The sequence below is a fragment of the Danio rerio genome, chromosome 7 (assembly GCF_052040795.2).
Source record: "Danio rerio strain M-AB ecotype USA chromosome 7, GRCz13ab, whole genome shotgun sequence".
Classification (NCBI taxonomy): domain Eukaryota; kingdom Metazoa; phylum Chordata; class Actinopteri; order Cypriniformes; family Danionidae; genus Danio; species Danio rerio.
Genome location: NC_141027.1, coordinates 52,877,657 through 52,893,308, shown reverse-complemented (window position 1 = coordinate 52,893,308; position 15,652 = coordinate 52,877,657). Strand labels below are relative to the sequence as shown.

Sequence of the window (15,652 nt, the reverse complement as noted above, 5' to 3'; positions counted from 1 at the left end):
TAGTTCAGCTTACCTGAACAACATTTAGTCATTGTAAATGACCTTTTAAATCGAGACAGTTATGTTAACTAATGCTGGACCAGCCATGATCAATCATAAGCACATGATGCTCTCGAAATTGATTCATACATAAACCACACTAAACGACACAGAAAATATAAAAATGTATAAAGTAATGTATAAAGTAATTTTTAAATTAAGTTATTTCGTCATTTTAAATTAGAGAGTGGCAATGACTTTTTATTAATAAAAAGAAAGAAAACATGCAGGGTCTTAATGCAGGAAAGCAAACAAAGCTGTGAATAGTGGCTGTCTGGGCCGTGACTCCTGTCATAGCCTATCCTGAAAACCAATATGAGCCCACCTCTGCATTCATCTTTGGAAAAGTTCTAACTGTAATTTACCAAGGTTAAAGGGTCTATAAGTTAGTGACACATTACAGTATAATTGTTGTTTTGAGATTGTAAGGAGAGTGGCCTATGAACTCTTTGAAGGTAATGAAGCTGGCTTCTGCTTTATGAAAATCTTCAGTATACATTCTTTTATTGACTCTGACTCTGAATCTTGGCTCTTCTTCATCTGACAGACTGGTAATTTTTGTGTTGGGTTGGTTCATTCCTAGTGACTAGCATTATAACTAGTTATATTAAATGTAGATTGTCAAATATGATAGAAATAATTGCATTTTGCTGTAGTTGTTCAACAAATAAACAAATGAGTTTAACAACATAAACAAATTTATTTTTATTGTCAGTACAAGTTGTCATACAGAGTTTACGTGTTATAGTCTTGCACATTTTTAGTGTATTGTGCGTTATAACCAAAATGTTTTGTGCGTTAATAACTAAATATAGTACTTTAAATGCGACTTCGTGATAGTTTACAGTGTGACACAAATATGTTCAGTTAGCATATTCATGGGTCTCTCCAGGCGTCCGCAGCTCTACAATCATAGGGTAAGGTTTCAATGACTGAGTCCCTCCATATATATATGTGAAGTCCGGTTCTCCTGCATCCTTCGGCCAGACCAGACGAAATTTCCGCAGCACAGTGACCAGAATGAGGAAGAGCTCCATGCGGGCTAGATTCTCTCCTAAGCACACACGAGGACCTAGAAAATAGGAAAATATATGTGCATCATACAAACAAAAACACAATACAAGCACATTAATTTATGAAAATACTAGTTATTTTGTCCAGTAAGATATATGTAGCACACACCTGCAGAGAAAGGCATGAATGCATCATTCTTCACAAATTCTCCTTTTTCATTCAAGAAGTTTTGAGGGTTGAACTCATGTGGAAACTTCCACTGACTTTCTTCTCTAAGAGAAGATGACAGATACGGGATGATAATTGTCCCCTGTAAAAGCACAAGTTTTTAATAAGATTAGCTTATGGAACTCTTTATGGCAAAATCCTGTTTAGTAGTTGTTATAATTCCACAGAGAAAAAATATGGTGGCACTTTACATTGTGGGCACAGATAATCATGATGTGTAACTCATGAAGAGCTTAACCATTTATTAATTATTGCTGCATGAGCATATACTTCATACTTGTGAATTGTATAAATTGGTATTAGTTAAATGATCTTTAATACATTAATTTACTACTAACATATACTTTTTAACTAATGATGTAAATTCATGTTAATTACCACAATAGTCATAGTAATGTACTTCAACTTCCAATGATCTGCTTTAAACAATTATTAGCTAATTATTGGCTGAGGTATCATTATGACTTGTCAATGTCAATGCTCATGCACATTGTAAAAAAAAAGTAAGTAAATCCGTTGCCTTGACGGTTACAAGTTGATGTTATTTAAAAGTCAGTAAATCTATTGACTCAACTTTTATAATTATACACATAGTTTGTTTTCTTAATAATTATATGGCAACGAGTTTACTCTCATTTTTAAAGAAAGGTCAATGAATTGAATCCAAAAGTAGCCGCACGGGGCACAAGTGGAGGACGCAGCAGGAGGTCAACTAAGCCATTGACAGGCTTCAGCACAAGGAGATAATGGGAAGAGTTCAAACCAGCAGAGCAGGGATGATTTGGGGAGTCCCATCACAGTTTCGGTCCAAAGCCACAAGGGAGCAGAGGAAGGTTATGGCGGTGGAACAGGACCACCTTTTCTTAAAGGCTATTGTCCAGGGCAAGCAAGGAGCATGGACCCGCTGGTAGGACATGATTAACAGGGCCATAACCAGGCTAGATATTAGCCGAACTCCACGGTCACGGCTGAGTTTCCTCGTAAGAGCAGCATACGATACCCTCCCCTGCCCTCGTAATCTCTTGCAATGGTTCGGATCTGAGGACAGATGCCGCCTGTGCAATAGAGCCAATGCAGACCTGCAACATATCCTGTCTTGATGCAGGGCCGCTTTCAATGATGACACAACCAGCTGCTAAAAAGCCTCTGGAAAATGCAGAGTACAAGTAAACAGTACATCAGCATCTCCTCGGCCTAACATCAGGTTCCAGGAGAAGGGGACTGACTACAGGTACAGTGACAACAAGGTGCCTGCTTGCACCTGGAACAGGGTGGGAGATGTGCATTGACTTGGACTCTCAAATCATCTTTTCAACTGAGACCAAGCAAATCAACACTAAGAGCAGATGCAGTGATTTGGTCAGCAGTGGCTAAGAAGGTTTTGGTGATTGAGCTGACTTTGCCGTGGGAGGAGGGAATGGCAGAGGCGCATGAGTTCAAGTGGCACAAGAACTCTGACTTAGCAACTGAATGTAGATTCGAGGGTTGGACGGCGACGGTACATCCCATAGAAGTTGGGTGCAGGGGATTTGTTGGAAAGTCAGTAATTCATCTTCTCCATGCTACTGGGGCATCTGGGATGAGTCTGAGGAGAGCAATTAAGGGCCTACTCGCACTATGCCATCCGTACCATGCCCAGGCCTGTTTCCCGGATCGTTTGAGAAGTGTGAGTGCGCTGAATCGGGCTCAAGCCAATTCACTTGGCTGACCTTGGCCCGGTTGGAAGAGGTGTGCCTGAGCGCGGTTCACTTGGGCTTTTCACTTGCAAAACACGCCAAAGCCTGAAACTGAATGCGAGATGTGACTTTTAAGGCACTGCTTCATATGGATTTATTTATCAATCTTACTGTTCAATAAACACAAACTGCCTTAGTTTATTAAATACACAAACCCCTCACTGCACGACAGCTGCGCACCTTCAGCAAACCTCCTCATTCCTGCAGTATGAGGGATTTATGATTGTTTATAAGTGCCGAAAGTGGCGGATCTGTTCGGCGAAATATCTGACTCCGTGTCACTGCATCCCCGAGGACTGTTTGGCGAAATATTTGACTGCATGTCACTGCATATCAAACAACTGAAACGATATAACTAGAGAAACCTCTTCTGTGCTGAGCGAGAGCGCTTACTAAACAGCGCAGCATCGATGACGTATGCGTGCCATGGCCCGATTATAGTGTGAGTGCGGGCCGTCTGGGGAGACGGGAGGGGGGACAAGCGTGCTTTGGCCCGGTTCAAGGCAACTGTACATAGTGTGAGTATGGCCTAAGGAGCTGGCGGAGAAGGCAAGTTATTGAATGTGGCTACAGAGAAGGGACAAGAATTGGGGTGTGGTACTCCATTAAGGGCAGCTGCAGGGGGTGGCGGGGAGACATCTCCTTAAGCCACTGCCCCTACTCCCCCCCACTGAGGTGTACTGAGTAGGGGGCAAAACATCAGTGCATGGTGGTACTAGCTGACGATCCTGCAGCTGACACAAAAGGAATGTCTAGCAGGAATTTACTACTTGTACATAAAATAACGCTTTAACATTAGCTATAATTGTCATGATTCACATCCCGTAGAAAACAACCAACCCAGGCTTATTCTGAAAATGTAGTCCCGTAGACGTTTCTGGAGACTGCAAAATGCATCCCGGGAGATACATATTTTTGCAGTTTTTGTTTTCCGGAATCCACGAGAGATCGCTGTGTGTGCTATTTTTGTATCTCAAATTTCTCTCGCGAGTGCTGTTCGCGCCCGCTGTTCTCGCGTAAACCCAGCAGAGGCCGCTGTCGACCGACCGTCTGTCTGACTGACTGAATGAGTGGATGACTGACTGATCAGCCGACCGATCAACTGACCCACTCTCCTTTTTTCCCTAAACCCAACCAATTTTAGCGATTGACCTGCCAACCCACTTACTTCCCTAAACCCAACCGACAATTTACAAAAGCCGTCCAGAAAAAGAAAAGCCCTTGTCTGATTTTTGCCAATTTTACGGATTTTACCCCATTCTCACCCTGTTATTCACTCATTCATTTTATTTTTTAGATTTTGTTTTTGTATAACCTGAATTCTGGAACCGCTCCTCCCCGAACTCATACCCCGTCATCATACACGATGAGCTAACTGGACAAACTGATTGTACTGTTAAAGCCCTCTACACGGAGGTAAGCAGTCAACCAGTAAGGTTGAAAAAGAACAGCGTCATACCACCCCATAGTGTTTGTTTAAAATTTTAAATACAGCCATATGTACCTCCGGCCACATAATTTGCGGTCTCCAGAAATGTCCAGAATGAGCCTGTGTTGAAAAAAAAAACAGTATGGCTAATTTGTGTATATTACTATAGTTGTTGTGTTACTATAGCAACTAAAAACTTAGAATTTACTATACATTAAATGTAATGTAATGTAACACATTGCATTAAATTACATTATTGTAAATTGCTATAATGTTTTGTTCTCTGGAATGACAGTGTGGATAATTAATTAATAACAATTAATTTTAAAAATACATTTTTTAAGATTTATTAAAATTTTGCACTTATACAACATTTATAGGGTGTTCAAAGTTACACAAAAGCCATATTAAGTTGGATTTAACAAAATGTATGTAGTTGAACAGTATAGTAAGTACATTAAATGTTACCTTCGGGATGCTGTAGCCTCGGAGTTGAGTGTCTGTTCTGGCAGTGTGAAAAACATTGAGAGGAACAATATCAGCAACACGCTGACCCTCATGAATCACTGCTTGAACAAAATGCATGTCGTTTCTGTCCTCATATGTGACATGATCACGAGCACCAAGGACTTCATCGATCTCCCGCTGACATTGCTCTGAAGACAAATAAGTATATCAGAAAAACATTTAATCAATTTTAATCAATTTCATACCAAATTTTAATGTACACCAATATATATATATATATATATATATATATATATATATATATATATATATATATATATATATATATATATATATATATTAATTAAACTATTGTGTTTAGAAATGTGTTGAAAAAATCTTCTCTCCGTTAAACAGAAATTGGGGGGAAATAAACAGCCAATAATTCAGGGGATTAAATGATTCTGACTTCAATTAATATATAGTTAAATATATACACTACTCATAATAAGTTAGGGATATTGTTATTTACATGAGTGCTTTTCCTATTTGCTCTGAATTTTAATGAAATAAGTAAAAGTTTCCTTTAGGGTTGGGCATCTAAGCTATAATGCCGATCCGATACGCATCTCGATACAAAGAATACGATCCGATATATTAGCGATACATTTGTGACATATTGCGATGCGACACGATACGATTTACACCCATATCACGATACGATGCGATAATTCAGCACTAACTAATTAGATCAAGTTTATGAGATTATGTGAAAGAGGATGCTGTGCCATTGAATGAGTTTGATTATTTATTAACAAAGCAAAACCAAGACTTTTTTTACAAACTGGCTTTTCTCTCAGAGCCAGAGTGTCAGTTTACAGTAGAGGGCCATTTTAGAACCTATAGCACATATTATTTAAGTATTTTCAAGATAAACAGAATGTATAAGTGCAATATATATTAAAATATATATATATATTTGCACTCTTTCAACATAAAGGTTTACCATTGCACAACAAGAATTGTGATTTAACTTTTCAACTATGAAAACAAGTTTTACAAAGATATATTTTGCCACTGAATATTCAAAACTTAAGGTCGTGAACTAGCAGTGTTATGCTGCTTTGAAACATCACTGTCACTGTAAACAACAGGCTAATAAAAATATAACAAACCAGTAATCTTTTTGCTGTGAGGTGGTCAAACTACCCACTGTGCCACCGTGACGCCCATTATTTTTGTCATTATTATTATTAATATTAATATTATTATTATTAAATAAAAATTAACAGAAGGAGGTGTTCAAAACCTTCGTTCTCCGTGACACTAGGCTGAATATCTTTGCAGATGAACAGGGCCGGCACGTCCATAGAGGCGACCTAGGCGGCCGCCTAGGGCGGCAGTATAAGTTAGAGAGGGCGGCGTCCGCAACACCCCCCCTTACCACCCGCATCCTCAGTTATGTCCGCGACACCTCCATCAGCGCCCGCTTGTCCTCAGTTATATCCGCGCATAGGGTGGCAGAATAGAGGTCCGCGACACCCGCGTCCTCAGTTATATCCGCGCATAGGGCGGAAGAATAGAGGTCCGCGCATAGGGCGGCAGAACAGAGGTCCGCGAATCCGGCGCGTCCTCAGTTATATCCGCGCATAGGGCGGCAGAATAGAGGTCCACTGGAAGATGGAGCTTTCACAACAACACAGTGGCGCCGCTTCAAGTGAGATTTCAGATTAGTCGTACTGCCCGTGTATTTTACAGATGCGCGGCACACTTTTGCAAATTGCATCTGTCCTGTCATGTCGTCCATCCTTAAATCCATAATGTTGCCATACTTTAGATTTAAAACTCAGTGGGGAATAAAATGTTTGTTTTGCTTCTCGCGCTTTCTGAGGGCGCACTACTAGCTTCATCCGCACACCTGATACAGTTGTAGTGTAAGTGTACACATCCGCAAATCCGTTGCTAAGGCTTACTTTAAGTAGGTCGATTAAATTATGCGCCAAAAACAGGTTGACAACACTTGTTAATAAATAAAAAATACATTCTATATTAAAAATATAAGCTGTATCTTGGAAAAACCGATGCATCTCGCAAAAACCGATGCATCTCGATTTGCTTCCAAAATTTCATTCATCCTCTGCTGCTCTACCGATGCACTCGCATCGTGCACGCGCATGACCGCGTATCGATACATATCGGTTAATCTTCCCATCCCTAGTTTCCTTTGATATTACTAATAATGTATGAGAAGAAACACAATTTTCATTAGTTTAATATTCATTACCCAAAAAAATTTGACAATAACAAGGATAGCCCCAAATAACAAAAAATGACAATGTCAGTTATAGGTGTTTCCACCATTTGCCGCAATGATGGCTTGACAGCGACGTCTCATGCTCCTCTCTAGCCTCATGATGTTGTTCTGAGGCAATGTGTTCCACTCTTCCACAAGTGCTAAATGTAGTTTTGTAGGGCACATCGGGGTGGGGTACGATCACACAGACTCTACATTGATGGCCATACCATATGAGGAACTCCAACTTCCTGAAGTCGAGCTGTGACAATTCTGCTACAAAGACAGAAAATTGGGGGTGTGCTGGCAGAATTGGAGGATGATGATGGGTTGTATGATGTCTCTGATGTAAGAACGTGCAGTGACTGAGCCATCTACAATAATCAAATCTGCTTTGCGCTGATTGGTGATGCCTGCCCAGGCTGTTGCACCTCTTCCCTGGGATCCATGTTGACCTCAGTGTATCTCTCACTTGAGCTGCGTCCCAAATGGCACACTATACACTATGTACTCATGCACTATGTACTTAAGCACTTACACACTCAGCAGGATTGTATATGTATGTAGTGTCATCCCAAATGGCTCACTAATGTTTTTTTTACTAAGCGGAAATTCAAACCGTTTCCCTGATGACGTTTGACGGTTGCCAAATTTGTGAAATAAACGGCCGAATTATTAGATAATACCTGCCGTGAGTATAACCACATTCACCATCGGGAGGCACTATAATCACTCTCATAGGAGACTTTAGCTTTCACCATCCAAAATAAATAAAAGTTATCCAACATGTGCACCCGACAGCTCCGCCCCTTCCGCTACATAAGCAAACCTGCGGTCGTTCAGTGCATGAAGTGTCCACCGTTACAAACTTCGTTTTACCGGCTAAATGAGTGCATCATCAGGATAATTTAAGTGCACTTATGATTTTTAGACTTTTTAGTGTGAACACACTACTTACACTATTTATATTACAAAATGGCGTAGAATAGTGCATAAGTATGCGATTTGGGATGCAGCGTTGGCCTTTTCCAGCAACGCTGATGACCATCATTTCCCTGAAAGGTGACCCGACACTGATCATTGACCAGGACGGTAGACCACAGGTCACAATGTCTTGTGCCCACTGCAAACGTTCACGGCGTGTCTTGGTGTCAGTGGAGTCACCTGCAATGGTCGTCTGGCATTCAAGCCAAAGCAGTGAAGTTGTTGCGAATGGTTCGTCTGGAAACCCTAGTACCCCTCACATTTCTTAAACGGGCCTGCAGCTGTGTGGCAGTTGCATAACGATGTCTGAGTGCATAAGTCCTTAGATACTAGCTGTTTGAATGATGAACTTGGAATGACTTGCTGACAATACCAGCTTTTTATACCCACAGAATGTTGAAATTGATGCCACATTGAAAAGGGGTGTCTTTAGGTATTGGCACACTTGTACACAATAAGACCATTATATGACACAAAAACACAAAATAAGGTATGTCTATCATCCCAATACAATTGCCCCCCTATGCCAAAAATGTGTGAAGTGAAACAATCACTGTATGTATGATGCTCACTGTCTCTCACAATATCCCTAACTTATTGTCATCGATATATACATTAGATGTCGCCTACCTTGTTGTTGTCTATTGGAAGGAATGCGTTAATAGAGCCGCCATTTTGGAACAGGGTAGCGCTCCTTTGAAATGAATGTGGGACCAAGGTGCAATGGAGGACTGTGGCCATCCAAAGCCAGAGATATACACATATATCTATGATTGGGAGTTTTCCTGGATGTTAGTATGCAATTTTTTTTTTAATTACGAAAATTATAATTTTACATCACTTTTCTACATTGATGGATCAGTGATCGCATTGGCATTCCTGACAAAAAGCTTGTGTTTGTTTGTTCGGAAATGTACTATCTACCCTCAGTGTTAAATTTGATCTACTTCGTGTCCTGAAACACAGCCCCTCTCCTGCTTTCACTTCTCAAACTGACAGAGGGAGTGATTCGTTTGTGAATGAATGTCCGTTATGAACGACTCCTTCACTAGCCGACAATAAATCAAGTTTCTGGCACCACAGCATCTCGTTATCATATTTCTTTTGCATTGTTTGCTGATTTTATTTAACAAAACTAGCATAAGCCGAGTATTTAGTGTCGAGTTGGAGCTGCTTTGCCTTATGGTAAATGCAGTAAGTGACTGTATTATCATCAATAACGTTACCTGTTTAGCACAAAAATTCAGAACATACATAAACGTAAAAAACTTGATCCCAACTATGAAATGTTCTGCCTTTGTGCTTTGTTTTCTTTGTTTGCTTGTTACTACACCTGCAGACAGCGATAAAGTCGCGCATCTTCATGTAATAAAATTTTCTTGACTAGTGCTGTTGAATGACATTTGTCCTGGGAGCACTGTACCAATGTGGCGGCGCTATTGACACATGCTCAGGGCCCCTATGCGATATCTAGTTTATATATCTACGACTTATTGTGAGTAGTGTATATATATATGTGTTGTCAGGATTCTGGCATTTTTGTCGTTAATTTTTGTTTTGGTGGCAAAGTCTAGACATTAGTCATGTCTTGTCTAGTATGTTGTGTCATTGTACTTGTCATTGTAGTGGTGTGGGTGCGCGAGGTCTGTGTGTGCTCGGAATGTGCTGGTCATCCTGGTGTTTGAGTTTGTTCTGTCTGCAGCATGCCGTATTGTTCTCAACATCTCAATCTTGTTGGTTTCAGTTTCGGAAAGTGCTGGGATGGAACATGCACGTTGCATGTGTGAGTAGATGGTGAGTGTTTTTATTTATTGTGTACTCGTGTCTTGTGTTCAGTCTTCTGTTGGTGTTTAGCACGTGGTGCATATTTACATGTGCCACATGCTTTAGTGTCATGTTCATGTGAACACGCGGTTAATGAGTTCTCTCATTGGCTGTGTGTTCTAGTCTTGTTTTTCTAGTGAGCACATGGCTTGTGTTGTCACTGTGTCATGTGCTCAAGTCTATTGTCTAGTCCCACCCTTCTTGTTAACCCATTATTAGTTTATTCAGTTCACCTGTTTGTATGTTTGTTAATTATTTCTCATTTGTATTCTCCTCAATTCTGCTGTCCTGTGACAGTTCGTTGTCAATTATTGCCTTGTCCTGTCATGCCCAACTCTCTCCAGCGCTGATCCCTGCCAGCCTTTCCAGTCAAGTTTGTTTGTTTTTTAATGTTCCCCCTCGGGTTTGTTTTAGTTCTTTTTTTGTGTTATTTTTATTAGTAATAAAACCATTTAAATTTCAGCACTTGAGCCCTTGTCCTTCCCCCTCCTAAAACCAAGACATTTTTGGCTCTACACACCAACACATTAAATTTGAAATGAATTAAAGATGTGCTTTAACTGCAGACTATCAGCTTTGATTTGAGGTTATTTACATCCAAATAAGGTGAACGCTGTAGGAATTACAACAGTTTGCAAATGTGCCTCCCACTTGTTAAGGGACCAAAAGTAATTTGACAATTGGCTTCTCAGCTGCTTCATGGCCAGGTGTGTGTTATTTCCTCATTATCCCAAAAACAATGAGCAGATAGAAGGTCCAGAGTTTATTTCAAGTGAGCTATTTGCAATTGTAATCTGTTGCTTTCAACTCTTAAGTTGAGATCTAAAGAGCTGTCACTATCAGGCAAGCAAGCCATCAATTGGGCTGAAATAAACAAAATTATCAGAGAGATAGCAAAAACGTTAGGCGTGGCCAAAACAACTGTCTAGAACATTCTTTTAAAAAAAAACCACCAGTGAACTCTCAGCAACATAAAAAGACCAGAAAGACCCTGAAAACAACTGTGGTGGACGACTGAAGAATTTTTTCCCTGGTGAAGAAAACACCCTTCACAAAAGTTGGCCAGATCAACAACACTCTCCAGGAGGTAGGTCAACTATCAAGAGAAGACTACACCAGAGTGAATGCAGAGGTTTCACCATAAGATGTAAACCATTGGAGAGCCTCAAAAACAGGAAGGCCAGATTAGAGTTCTAAAAAAGCCTTCACAGTGCTGGAACAACATTTTACGAACAGATGAGAGCAAGATCTACTTGTACCAGAGTAATGTGAAGAGAAAAGTATGGAAAAGCAAAGGAACTGCTTGTGATCCTAAGCAGTGAAGCATTGTGGTGGTAGTGTCATGGTGTGGAACTGGTTCTCTTGTATTTATTGATGATGTGACTGCTGACAAAAGCAGCCGGATGAATTCTGAAGTGTTTCAGGCAACATTTTCTGCTCACATCAACCGAAATAGTTCAGAACTCATTGAACGGTGCTTCAATGTGCAGATGGACAATGACCCAAAGCACACTGCAAAAGCAACCAAAGAGTTTTTGAAAGGAAAGAAGTGGAATATTATGCAATGGCCAAGTCAATCCCCTAATCTGTTTCCAATTAAGCATACTTTTGACTTGGCGATGAAAAAACTAAAGGGAAAAATGCCCCAAGAACAAGCAGGAACTGAAGACAGCTGTTCTAAAGGCCTGGCAGAGCAGGGATGAAACCCAGCATCTGGTGATGTCTATGCGTTCAAGACTTCAGGCTGTAAATAACTGCAAAGGATTTCCAATCAAGTATTAACAAGTGAAAGTTTGATTTATGATTATTATTCTATCCCATTACTTTTAATTCCTTAACAAGTGGGAGTCACATATGCAAACCGTTGTAATTCCTACAGCGTTCACCTGATTAGGATGTGAATATCCTCAAACAGTCTGCAGATAAAGTATAAAGTAAAGTATATTTACTGAATTAACTTTAGTTAACAGATAATTCATTTTGATACAATAGTATAGTGATACTTTCCTTACCTTGTATATGAGTATGAGTCATCAAATAGAGAGTTAAAGTGCGGAGTGTGTTAGAGGTTGTTTCAGTTCCAGCCAAAAACAGGTCAAACAGCAAAGTTACCATTTGGGCCTCATCAAATGTGGTGCGTTGATCTGCTCTCTAATAATCAAAATAAAGTTTGTAACCAATAAATTTAATAAAATTACATGATGACGCACAAACACCCTTTGAGGGACTTACCTTCTTCATCTCCTCCAAATAACAATCAATCAAGTCTTTGGGCTCTCCAGCAACAAATGACTTCTTATGTTCTTCCACAACTTTAAGACTATGTCTTTTGATTTTCTCAAAATAGTGAAAAGCTTTCCAGAATGGCAGTGGGAAAATCCTCAACACTGGTGCTATTTCATAGAGCTGCAGTTCAAAGTAAAAATGTTTTGTTTCTGTTTTTTTAAATGAAATAAATATCAATAAATTTTACAGTATTGTACAATCTCTGTAAGTATTATTTATCAATAATTTTGGCAGTACTTATTTACACCCAGTGTAAACAAAGTATTTCAATATTGGTCAGTTAAGATGGTGAAAACAGTCTTGATATAACGCTGGATATATATTTTTTTGTATTTACCATTGCCCATGTTCCAATGACAATTTTAGTAAGTTTTTCCATGGTTGTGATCAATGTCTGAAAATATTCATCCTTGTAATTAAATCGTGACCCAAAAATGACTGAGGCAATGATGTTTGAGGCAGCTTGGTGATACAGATGTTGAGGGTCAATTGACTTTCCTGGAAACAAAAGAAATTCGAGATGTTTTTATTTTTAAGTTTGAATGCTTTCTAGCAATTTTGACATCGTAAAAAAGTCTTCAAATATTGTACAATGAATATGACCCTGCATGATAAATGTTACATTAACACATTCAACAAAAATATAAATGCAACACTTTTGTTTTTGCTCCCATATTGGAAGAGGTGTTAGTGAGGCCAACAGGGGGCACTCAACTTGCAGTCTGTGTGAGTCCTAAAGTCCCAGTATAGTGAAGTGGATGCTATACTGTCAGTGAGCACCATCTTTTGGATGAGATATTAAACCAAGGTCCTGACTCTCTGTGGTCATTTAAAATTCCATGGCACTTCTCATAAAAAAGCAGGGGGTAACATAGGTGTCCTGGCCAAATTCCATCATTAGCCCTTACCCAGCAAGGCCTCCCAATCATCCCCATTCACTGTATTGGCTCTATTACAGTCTCTCCACTCCAACAAAAGCTGGTGTGTGGTACTGTAAGACCACTGGTGTCGTTGTCCTGTGGCTGCCATTGCACCATCCAAGTGGAGGCTGCACACTGGTGGGGAAAACCCCCTTATGACTGAGAAGCACTTTGGATGTATATCCATACACAAGAAAACACATTACATTTGCAAAGAGCTAAACTGAAGATTTCTAGGTTTTTATGTGGACAAAAAAAAAAGTTCTTCGTAATATCGTTCACACATTTGTCAAAATCGGTGTTATCTGAGCACATCTTCATTGCTGAGATAATCCATTCACCTCACAGGTGTGGCTGATTAGACAGCATGATTATTGCATGTGTGCTTTAGGCTGGCCACAATAAAAGGCCACTCTAAGATGTGCATTTTATCAAACAGGATATTGCCGAAGCAAGTTTTGAGGGAGCATGCAATGGACATGCTGACTGCAGGACTGAGCAGATGGCAGTCAGTGTGAATGGTATTGTATGGGTGATGGGTTTAGTGATGTCAATATTTTGAATAAAGCAACCCATGGTGGTGGATGATGTTATGTATGGGGAAACATGTTATGGACCATGAACACAACTGCATGTAACTGATGGCTATTTGAATGCATAAAAAAAAAACCGTGATGAGATCCAGAGGCCCATTGTTTTGCCATTCATCCACAAACATCACCTCATATTGCAGCATAATAATACACAGCCCGAGGTTGCAAGGATCTCTACACAATTCTGGGAAGCTGAAAACATCCCATAAATGCTCACTGGGCATGTCACCCATTGAACACGCTTGGGGTTGATCTAGATCAACTTATACGACAAGTGTGTTCTAGCTCCTGCCAATATCCAGCAACTTTGCTCAGATATTGAAGAGGAGTGGAACGACATTCTAGAGGCCTTAATCAACAAACAGATCTACTCTATGCAAAGGAGATGGACAGCAACACTAGATGGACAAGACACACCTGCACACAAGTGCTAACTAATACAGACTTAGATAAATGTGTAAACAATAATTGAGAGAAATAGGCATTTTGTTTACAAAAAGTTCAACTCCTAGTAAATGGAAGCAAAACCAAAACTGTTGAGTTTATATTGTTGTTGAGTGTATAAAGATACAAGTGGTCATATGTACCAGCAGATTCCTCCAGTAGTAAACAGATATGTTTGACCTCTTCCAGAATCCTCTGCTCCATACTTTTCTTTCCAAGACCGAAGTTCCTCAGTGTGGTCAGAGCAAAGCGACGATGTTCACGCCAACTTTCTCCATAATCTGCCATGATCACCCCTAAACTCACAAAAAAATATCATTTGAAAGCCATCAAATCCCAGCAGTTTGAAAAGAAGAACAGAACAGAATAACAGAATATAACAGAACAGAAGTTTGTTAATATATTTTTGTTAAAATACCTCACTCAGTGCACGTGTGAGTATATGTTAGGTGCTGTTTTCATTATGCACTACCTTTGCTCTTTGTTATATGACTGATCATCATATGGTTTGTTCTGCCAGCAAACTCAGCTGCTTGTGTGATCAGTGCCTCCTTGATCATTTTCTGTCCTGTTAACACCACTGCTGGCCGTGAACCAATGTAAATCCCATAGATTGATCCATAGTGCTGAGCGAACTGGAGAAAAACAAGTTTTATGTTTGGATGCATTTCTTATTTTAAATTCTGTAGTTTTCATTGTGTTTGAGGTGCTCTGCTGCACTTACCTTGTCTAAGTCTTTTAATGGGTTTATGCGATTCAGTTGTAGCAAATTACCAAAAAATGGAACAGGTGCAGGTCCAGGAGGAAAGTCTTTGGGTCGCCGAATTCTCACTTGCAAATACAGAAGAAAGGCTCCTAGACACAACAAAACCAGTGCAGTCAACATGGTTACTGATCTAGTAGATGGTGAGATTGAACTCTGGTATTTAATACAAACAGAGAACTGATACGCATGCACACAAAACTCCTCCTTTCAATTTTGCTGACCTTTATAAACTTTGTTGAACTAGAAATGTAGACTGTACAGGTGAAAAGGTAAGCTAAGTTTAAAAACAAGGGTGGATAGATAATGATACTTTCACTATAGGTCAATGTCAGCATGTACTCCTGATAAAGATATTCCTGAAGGTTTATTTTGTCTTGTAATCTTGTTATTTTGTCCATGATGTTGACCAGTTTGCTCTGCAAAAACAATTTTTGGCAGTCTGAATATTTCTGTGACCAAACAACAAAATGAACTGATTTTTAAGAGCAATACAATTTCAAAAATAAATCTCTCATTGGTGCAGTCAATGTGGGGCTACATTTATGTCTACAAAATAATCAGCTGTTTTGTACTTTGCTTTAGATCGTTGGTTTATCATGGCAAGCCACTTTGTGCTTCACCGTGGAGACTTTTTACATCAAAACCATTT

The 15,652-nt window shown here is 39.7% G+C and overlaps 1 non-coding gene across 3 annotated transcripts; it reads right to left on the bottom strand.

Moving 5' to 3' along the window:
* Positions 1-719: 719 nt before the first annotated feature.
* Positions 720-15,343, bottom strand: cyp2x12 (cytochrome P450, family 2, subfamily X, polypeptide 12). 3 transcript variants are annotated; one of them, XR_015496248.1, is made up of 10 exons: positions 14,962-15,155; positions 14,710-14,872; positions 14,381-14,533; positions 12,618-12,778; positions 12,227-12,400; positions 12,007-12,145; positions 4,915-5,102; positions 4,522-4,566; positions 1,222-1,363; positions 720-1,111 (listed from the first exon to the last, which is right to left on the bottom strand). It is a non-coding gene; the product is annotated as a cytochrome P450, family 2, subfamily X, polypeptide 12 (transcript). The 3 variants fall into 3 exon arrangements; XR_015496250.1 differs by having other exon boundaries at positions 1,222-3,546; positions 4,347-4,566; positions 14,962-15,154; XR_015496249.1 differs by lacking the exon at positions 4,522-4,566 and having other exon boundaries at positions 14,962-15,343.
* Positions 15,344-15,652: the final 309 nt, after the last annotated feature.